The sequence below is a fragment of the Pituophis catenifer genome, unplaced genomic scaffold (assembly GCF_029215685.1).
Source record: "Pituophis catenifer annectens isolate HBS135680 unplaced genomic scaffold, rPitCat1.0.hap2 SCAF_6, whole genome shotgun sequence".
Lineage (NCBI taxonomy): Eukaryota > Metazoa > Chordata > Lepidosauria > Squamata > Colubridae > Pituophis > Pituophis catenifer.
Window position 1 is genome coordinate 54,350,881 of NW_027256886.1, and position 9,729 is coordinate 54,360,609.

The following is a 9,729-nucleotide window of genomic DNA, read 5'->3' on the forward strand; positions in this document are numbered from 1 at the left end:
AACTGAGTTTTATAATGCAATTATTAACAAATACACTATTTAAAATGTTAATATTTTCCCTTCAAAACATCTAAAGGACAAATGACTACTAGTGCTTAAATACTAATTAGCTAACCCAGTTGAATCCATAGCTAACAAAAGCTGCTATTAATTTATTGGCAATCCACTTTCTCATATTATGATAGAAACAATTTAATAATATTCAACATTTTCAAATCTGAACCTGTCTGAGCGAAATTATTAGAAGTGGTTTAACTTTCTTCCAGACATTGTGGGCATTGTCAGTTTCAGGTGGGAAGCAGGACAATGAGTGGGAATGAAGTTTCATCCCTGGAGGGTTTATATATAGCTTAATAGAAACACAAGCAGACTTTTAGTTTCACTTAAACCTAATCATTTCCTATTTTTATGCTTAATTTATTCTAGTATTTGCTCCTCAGATTTTTCCAATTCTCTTATTTATAGGCCTCTGTTAAGATTTTTGTAGCTTTGTGTACTGAATCAAACTATTATGCAACCTCCTAATACCGTGTTTCCCCGAAAATAAGACCCTGTCTTATATTTTTTTGAACCCTGAAATAAACACTTGGCCTTATTGCCATGCGCTCAAAAGCCCGATTTGGCTTATTAGCAGGGGATGTCTTATTTTGGGGAAAACAGGGTATTCTTGATACATCTTCTGGTGCTGATGAAAGACTTAAATCGCTTCACTTGCTCTAAATCGCTTCACTTTGTCAATTTATACAATCTTTTAGGTTGCCAGCTCTTGACCAATACTCCACTTTTCTAAAATATCTATTTCAAACTGGTGAATTATTAGGTAGCTTCACAATCCCAATCCCATTTCAGTATCTGTTGCTTCCTTTGTTTTAACTTTTCTTCAGGATACTGTCAGCTGCTTTCTTAGGCCCTCAATATCTCAGGTCTTGCTTTTCACCATTCCATTCCATGTCATCTCCTTTCAAGATGGAACTGTAGTTTTCAACTCATACAGACTAGCTTCTGCAATTCTATAAAAATGCGAATTCTATATATATATATATATATATATAAAAAACCCAGGAAACTTTATATTTCTATGATATCTTTTTTGTATTAGTAACTGGCTGGTACAGTTTTTCTGTTTGGAATAGAGAATATTTCCTGTCATTTTGAGAACAATTATATATCTACCTAGCAGGAAAATATGCACTTGCCAAAGCTCCAATTTAAGTACTAGAAAAGACCACCAGTGAGGGAAAGCATTACTACTTTCCAGTCATACCTTAGTTTGGGCATACAAAGGAAAATGCAGGATCAAATCTGGGTCAGACACCTGGACCAGAGGTTTCGTCTTCCGAGCTTTTGGACTTGTGCTGGAACTAGAGAAAAGTTCCCTGAAGATGGGCTCCAGCATGAATCTGAAAGCTTGGAAGACAAAACCTCTGGTCCCAGATTGGATCCTGCAACATTATCCTAAGACACAAAATTCACATATTCCAAATCTCTTTCCAGTTCAAAGCATTTTGAAATGTTTTATCCACCACTAAGTCTTGTGGTTTTGGATTCTTGGATTTGGATTTTTCTGCAGTCTCCTATTCAAAGTATATAGTAATCAAATCTTTATTCCACGCTGCAATATTTAGAGAGAGCACTGATGACAATATTTGCAATAATCATCTTAATACTTAGCATTCATGGAACAGTCGTAAAGATTCGATGCTCTTTGAAAAATGCACTAAGGAGAACTTTCCTAATGGCTAGAGCAATCAACCAATGGAATAGCTTGCCTTCGTAAGTTGTGGGTGCTCTTTCACTGGAGACTTTCAAAGAGACTGGACAACCATTTGTCTGAAATATGGGTCTCCTGCTCAAGCAGAGGGTTGGACTAGAAGACATCTGAGGTTCCTTCCAACTCTATTATTCTATCCATACCAAAGACACCTACAGTAGTGACCAAAATTGTGGAAACCTTTTGGAAAAAGTGTATTTTCTAAAACTAGCTAATAACACTTTTTTTTTAGTAGCATCATAAAATTATTTATCAATGGAAAGATAATTTAATCAAGAATATAATGCAATAACTTTTATGAAGGATTTGCTATTAGAATAGCAGTTACAGTATAATGAATAAAAGTGAAACACTTAGAAAAAAAGATATATACAAAAATTATCACCATATCAGTTAATACTTAGTTGGGTAACCTTTAGTATGAATTATGGCCTTACAAAGTCTTCCCATATAGTGAACCAAGTCATTTAGTTCTGCAGCTGTTATAATGTAAAACCAAGATTGAACGATTGCTTCTATTAACTGGGTTTTATTGCTGGGTCACTTCTGACTAACAAGTTTCTTTAGTCAGCTCCATAGATTTTCAATTGGGTTAAGGTCATTAATCCAATAACCTTGGGTTAATGACCTTAACCTAGGCCATTCCAGCAGTGGAATATGATTATCTTAAAACTCCCCCCCCCCAAAAAAAGTGGTATTATTAGCCATCAAACCTCAAAAATACCCTTTTCCCAAAAGGTTTCCACAATTTTGGCCACTACTGTATATGGCTGTTTTTCTCAAATTTTATCCTAATGAGCGTGTAATAAATAATTACCAAGACTGACTGAGCTTCATTGCCAACCAGGATCTGTATCTGGCTCTTAAAGCAAAATTAAAATTGTAGTGCTCCAGATACTGAAAACTAGAAATATATTATATTTGGGTTTCTCTTTAGCATGAAAACGAAACTCCAAATATGTCCATTTAAGAAACTCTTTTAAGTATTTGTTACTATAAAAAGCTAGTCAGTTAGTGAACTGTTCAAATTCTGAAGGTGTATAAAAAGCATGCCATAAACATTTTTGCAGAAACCAGGGATTATCTGCATTTATTAGCTGCAAATAAACTGGAGTTCTATAATAATTTGCAATAACCATCCTTACTATTTAAAATACTTGTGACAATGAAATATAATATGGAAAAATCTAATCCAAATTCTAGTCACTATTTGGATTATTTTATAGAATATTAACTGTTTTTCTGAGATGATTCAGCTAGACAGTATTTGTAACTATTTCTGCAATTAACAATCTTTGCCAATATGCAGCAGGGTGGGCATAGTCAGAGCAGGCTGAAAGTAAGATATCTATTTACCTTTTGGAAGAATTAAAATCAAGCCATCTTGACAATTTAATCATTCATTATTTTATTAACATATTTTACTTCAGCTATCTCCTATTTAAGATGTATCCAAGATGTATCCAAGATTAAGATGTATTTATCCAAGTTGGCTCCCCATGGTATCTAGTGAGATAGTGTGGGCCTAAGATGCTGAAGATGGTATTTTGCTGTGATTCACTGTAAAACAGAGTTTTATTAGATAAGTATTGTAACTTGATAGGTTAAAGAGCCTTGGTGGCACAGTGGTTAAATGCAGTATTGCAGGCAAACTCTGCCCACAGCCTGGAGTACAATCCTGATGGTGCTCAAGGTTGATTTCAGCCTTCATTCTTCCGAAGTCAGTAAAATGAGGACCCAGATTGTTGGGGGCAATAGGCTAACATTATAACTGCTCAGAGGGTGCTGTAAAGCACTATGTGGCAGCATATAAGACTAAGTGCTATTGCTAAATAAAACTTAGTTTGTAAAATGGCCTCTCCTGCCGATACTTCCTTCTCCTTGGAACCAGCTTAGTTCATACAAGAAGCAGGAGCTAAGTTGACAGTCTACTTTTCTTCCGATGTTTTCTCATCAACGGCTTTTGAAAACAGTTCCCAACTTCAAATGAATTAGCCACACAACTCAGGAAGGGAAGATATTCAAGAAAAAAAATATTGGATACAACACATTTCATAGCTTTTCATATTATGGCTATGATATTATATCCTGATACAAAATGGTCAGATTAGTTCTGATGGACTTTTTAGGAATTCTTTAGATCCCAATGTGTTATGGGGACATGAAAGTCAAATGTTCAGAAGTATCTAATTCTGGACACAGGATGCTAGAAATTAGACCTCAATCTGAAATGCTGCCAGCTTAGTATTGATTAAACTACATGAATTAAGGACCTTTTCTAATTGAAGGTTTGTTTTTTTTTTGCCATTGTCAGCCCAAGACTTGGTCTGGGGTGAAACACATAAAGGCTTTCCATGCAGCTCTATATATACATGCATTTTATAAGTAGCTATCCTAACTCAATAATTACATTAGAAGGGAAATAAGATATTCACAATCCCTCCAGAGATCAGCAAGGAAAACAGTGTATTTCCCACATGAGATGAAACAGCAGCATAGCAATGCTTCATTATTCCTGGACTTTACAATTAAATATCACTGAGCACTTCTTGTGAGGAAGTTTCTATATTCACTTTGCACCAAGCAGTTTGCATGGATTGTTTATAGCTTGTTCCACAATTTAAGAACTAAGCTGGATTGCGACCGATAAACTGTAGATCACCTGAATGGAGGGTACATTTCAATAACGCTAAATAAAACATATCCAGATGTAAAATTATAAAACCTTCATTTTTATCTTTTACTATAACATACACAAAGAAGAACAATGAAGATTACAAAGAGTTCATATGAAAATTTTGATATACTTAGGGCAGCAAAGGCATTTTTTTAAATAAATAACAGATGGGCAGTATATTAGCTATTATTTTATGTATTTTAATTATGTCTTTACAATTCATATTTCTATAGCAGAATTCTGTTAGTTCCAAACTTATTAAAAAGTACCATTGTAGATAGCTGTCCATAAATTGTACTTAAATATGAATTGTTATAGCATTCTTGCTTAATGTGAAACCATCTGCTTGCAGCAGATCTATGTTCTTTATTTGAAACATATAATCTTTATATGAACACTTGCAAAACATTACTTCTTTATATGTATCCTATGGTACTTACCATGTAATTAGATACCTTTTTCTTTGAGTAAAAATGGAGAATTTAGCAAAAAAATTGGATTTAAAAACTGTATATCATCTGAATAAAAAACAAAATACTCCTGTCTTGGTTAATATACTCCAGGCGAATAATGACATAAATATGGAACGTAAATGTTTAAAATTGCCGAAAGAACTATACTTTGTGTTTAACATACTGAAAAGTAATCTGTAAATTATATGGAATGCAGAAAATTGATGAAATTGTATTTGCTTGATTAAGACATTTTCTATGAATGTTGATTGCAATTTTAGCTCCAGTTGATCCATGAATCCTATGAACATGTTTTCATCACCATACTACTACACTCTCATGGTATAAAATAAGAGTACTGTATTTTTTGGAGTATAAGACACACCGGAGTATAAGACACACCTTAGTTTTTGGGAACGAAAATAAGAAAAAAGCTGATTGGCAGGTTGATCGCCTCCTGGAATACCAATCAGCTGTTCCTATAGGTGAATTTTAGCAACAGGTTCCTTGGTTGTGAACTCTGTGCCTTGCTTTTTTTTTCTGCCTCTGAAACTTCTGAAACTAAAAATTAAATTAAAATCCAAGAACATTATACATTTTTTTTACAGGGTTTAAAGAACCTAGTTATGGAAGAAGATGGCAGTAGATTACCTCACTCCCTTTTCTTTTTGCTTCCTTTCAGTCTCTAAGTAGCCCTGAAAATAAGCCTTGCAGAGTTAAGGTAAATTGATTGCACATGGGAAGAAAGAGAGAAATATGTATTATTTTTTTGCTCTGCTCACAAATGACATGATCTCATTTTCAGTAAGCTTCCCCTTTTTCTCAGTGTCCTGTAGCACAGTGCATCCTACAAACCTATCAAGTAAACTGTACAATAAGAAAACTTGAAGAAATTATTCTGAATTTGAAGAGATTTCTAAAAAAATAGTTAACAGGGTCTTAGCTGAAAATATAAAATAGTGTCATACTAAAACAGTCGGAAAAAAATGTTTAATGGAACATTTCTGATATTATATGCCTCTCAGAGTCAGGATGGAACCATATGTCTAATAAAATAAATATTTTTAGTTTATTGCTATATTCGATTTGAAAAATAAAAGCAAATATTTTTAAGTTTTTCAAAGCAACTGCTAGGGATATATAAACCATGTTAAGCTTCAAACACAAACTGTGTTTTTCAAGTTGACAACATTCCCTTGTTTAAAATTTTCTCTTGACCTCTGAACAAAGCATACTGGTTTTATTCCACATTCAAACACAAAATAGTGCCATTTCTGTTGCTTAGCCCCATGGTGAGATAGGGAGCAAATAAATTTAACAAATAAACAAACAAATAAATGTTCAATAAGGCTTGAATCCTATGACTGGCTTTTTTTTATCTAAAAGAGCCATGAAGTTTCAAGAACCGGTTCTCTCTCTGTTGCCATTGGCTGAGGTGTGAGGTGACAAGAAGGACAGGAAAAAACAGTAGTTATATGGTTAGAAATAGAAGGTATTGTTGCTGAACCTGACACAAATGTTTCATTTAAATAGGAAACATATAGAAACAATCTTGGATGGCTGTTTGAAACATAATTCCTGCAAAAACTTTTCCTAGTAGCTTAGTAAGTAGCGGTAGTAGCTTGTATGTATACACTGTAACATATATTTATTCATTTATTTGATTTATATTCCATCTGTTATCAGGATCTTAAGTGTGCTTAGTACTTCCTCTTCCAATTTCTCCCAACAATAATTCTGTGAGGTCGGTTGGATTGAGAAAGACTGGCCAAAGTCACTCAGTGAATTTCAATAACTGAAGGTAAATTTAGTTTATTATGCCACTCTATCAGAGATTAGTGAATTTTGATCAGATAATATACACATACAATTTGCCAAATATATTTTTACTTACAAAGAAGAGATAAAAGTGAATCAAAGACCTCTACAGTAAGATTGATGAAGGAAAACACATTGTATCATTTCATCATTACCCATACCCATTCTTCATTGACACATGTACTTAAGAAACGGAGTATTATGGTGTTTTTCCTCAAACAAAATGAAAAAAAAAAATAAAATATCAATGTAAAAATTATCTGCTGGTACCCATCTATCAGAGGGACTGGAAAAATCAATTTTGTCCTGGCAATTAATATATCCTAGCTAGAAACTCAATTGTATCTAACCCAGATTCCAAATCTAATGATGCCTTTCATATACACTGAGGACCAGAAAAAGTTTAGACCAACTCATTTCTGGGGGCCAAAAATTCTAATAGGCAAAGATCTAGGCAACAGCTGAGCCACTTTTGCTTTGGCATTTGGGATGACAAATGACGACTCTTGAGATTCCTAAAAGGATAGCCCACTTACTGTCCATATAAGTTTGGCTAGTCTCTTGCCTGATAGGTACATTTACACCTTTAAAAAAAACTGCTATGAAAAAATAAAATAAATATTTGTATGTCTTATGCTTTGTTTTTTTGTTGCTGTTTTGACAGAATAAAGCTGAACTTGGTTGATCTTGAAAAGTTGGTACTTAAATGGGAATCCATCAGGACAACTGTGAACTGTAGGCTAGATAAAGAAGTATTTTAAAAATCCTGGAAAAAAGAACCGGCAAGTCACTTTATAATGTTGCCAAGAAAACTACATGGCTGTTCTCATGACTCTAATAGGAGTCAAAGTAAATTTGACATAAATTTTACTTTTTAATATTTAGGTAAAATATTTCCAAAATCTGCGATGCAATGACCTGGGTAAAATAAATGAATTATGATTCCTCAATGAGTAAAATTAAATTCAACTGAAATTAAATATACCATTTAGTCTCAATAATTAAATGCACAAGTGAGTTATGATGATACAGCTATGAAGCTTGTCGTGCACAATTTACTCTAAACTCTGCTTTCCAAAAATAACTGCTGGTGCTTTGTCTATAGCCTTGTCCGACTGTGCTCTGGACTTTACCTCTTGCTAAGCTTGACAGATTGGGGGGAGAAACATATCCTAAATTGTTGATTTATTTAAACCCTTCTTTAAAAAATACTCTTTGACCAACTTTGCTATATGTTGCGGAACAGAAATTAGTCAGGATGGGGGTCCTCAACTGAAAAATGAGGCTCATCTTGTTCCAGGCTTCCACTGTTCCCATATGATATAGAAACCAAACTGTTAAGAGTTATGTTTTATGCAGAATACTCAAGCCGCATTCAATTTTGTTCCACTGGGAAATTAATCAACCTGGAAAAGATTGGTTTATCCACAGTCTGAAACAAAACATCGTTAACACTTTATGTATTTCAACAAAAAATGTTTGGTTAAAATTGCCAAAGATCATAATACAGATTTAGTAGGATGTCAGTGAATACTATTTTAATCTTCCTAGCCTCAAAACAAATATAGAAATTCAGACTTCCTAAAAATATTTTAACCAAAGTATAGATGAATAAATTGCATGTAGCAAAAACATCTGTGGGAATAACTTTATAATCAGTTATTCAAAAAGAAAGAGAGATTAGTTTAACCAACCTTTCTCCCACTTGGAATAAACATTTTTTTCAATATCTGCTAGGTCTGTAATGTAGTATATATTTAATAATGATCTATTAAACAATATTTTCTATTCAGAAACCAACCAAACATATATACTCATAAATATTTTGGCCTAGAGTCCACCAAGATGCAAGTCTCTTTCTATTAATGGCACATATTGTTCATCTCAAGTGTTCAAATTCAAAGATGAGTCATTTGCACGATCTAGCTGTCACAGATTATTGTCTAACCTATCTTGCATTCACTTTGAACTTAAAATGTATGTATCAGTGTATCCACAAAGTAAAAAGTAACCCTATGTAACATTTTACCAACTTCATTATTTATCCCAATAATATTTAATCCACAAATAACCTAGCTTCAATACAAATTTGTGAAATGCAAGCCAAAATATTTAAAAAACAAATACACTTAATTCATACTTCAAATTGTTCATTATTCCAAACGCAGTTCTGTTAAACATATATGACATTATTAAAATGCCTTACTTTAAAAATTCCTCAATCTAATTAAAAATATTTTGGTTAAATATGCCTACATTTAAAAAAAAAACTGTCATTTTTAAAACATTCAGGTACTTATTATTTATATAGTAAGTAGCATAAAGTAAAATAATCTGTTTTCTCGTGACAAAATGAGTTATTTATCAATTTAAAAATAAGGCTTTCTGAATATTTTTTTCACTCTATGTAGTAGCTAGTTTTGAAAGTGTATGGTTCGTTTATTTTACTCCATTGCAAAAAAAACAGCAGAATGTAATAACTTTCTGTATAAAATTGCTCCTTCTATTTCAGAGCATACTAAGCACTGCAGGTAGTAATATAAAGGGGCATATATGATGCTTAAGAAACAAAATTAAAAAGGCACCTCTAAAGTAAAAGCAAATTTGTGCTTCAGGTAAATTAAATTTGAAAAGCTTTAGTTTGCTTCTGAATGTGAACAGAAGTATCTGATAGTACTACAGATAACAATGTTGATCAGACCAAACCAAACCAAAATATTTACACCAGATTTAAATTTCTTCAAATATTTCAAAATTAATTTAAAAAAATATTTCCATGAATATTTCTTCTGAATGATAGCTCTGAAATTAACGAAGAATATATTGTTGCCTTTGATGCAATCTTTGGTCCACAGAAAAACATCAGGAATTAATGTTCAATTAAAAGCATCTTTAATGTATTTTTTTTCCAAAACCTGATATAAAATGCTGAAGACAAAAGAAAATGGAATGGATCTAAGAACCACAATGTTAAGCATTTCTTTCCAACATACCAAATTGTGCAGTCAGAA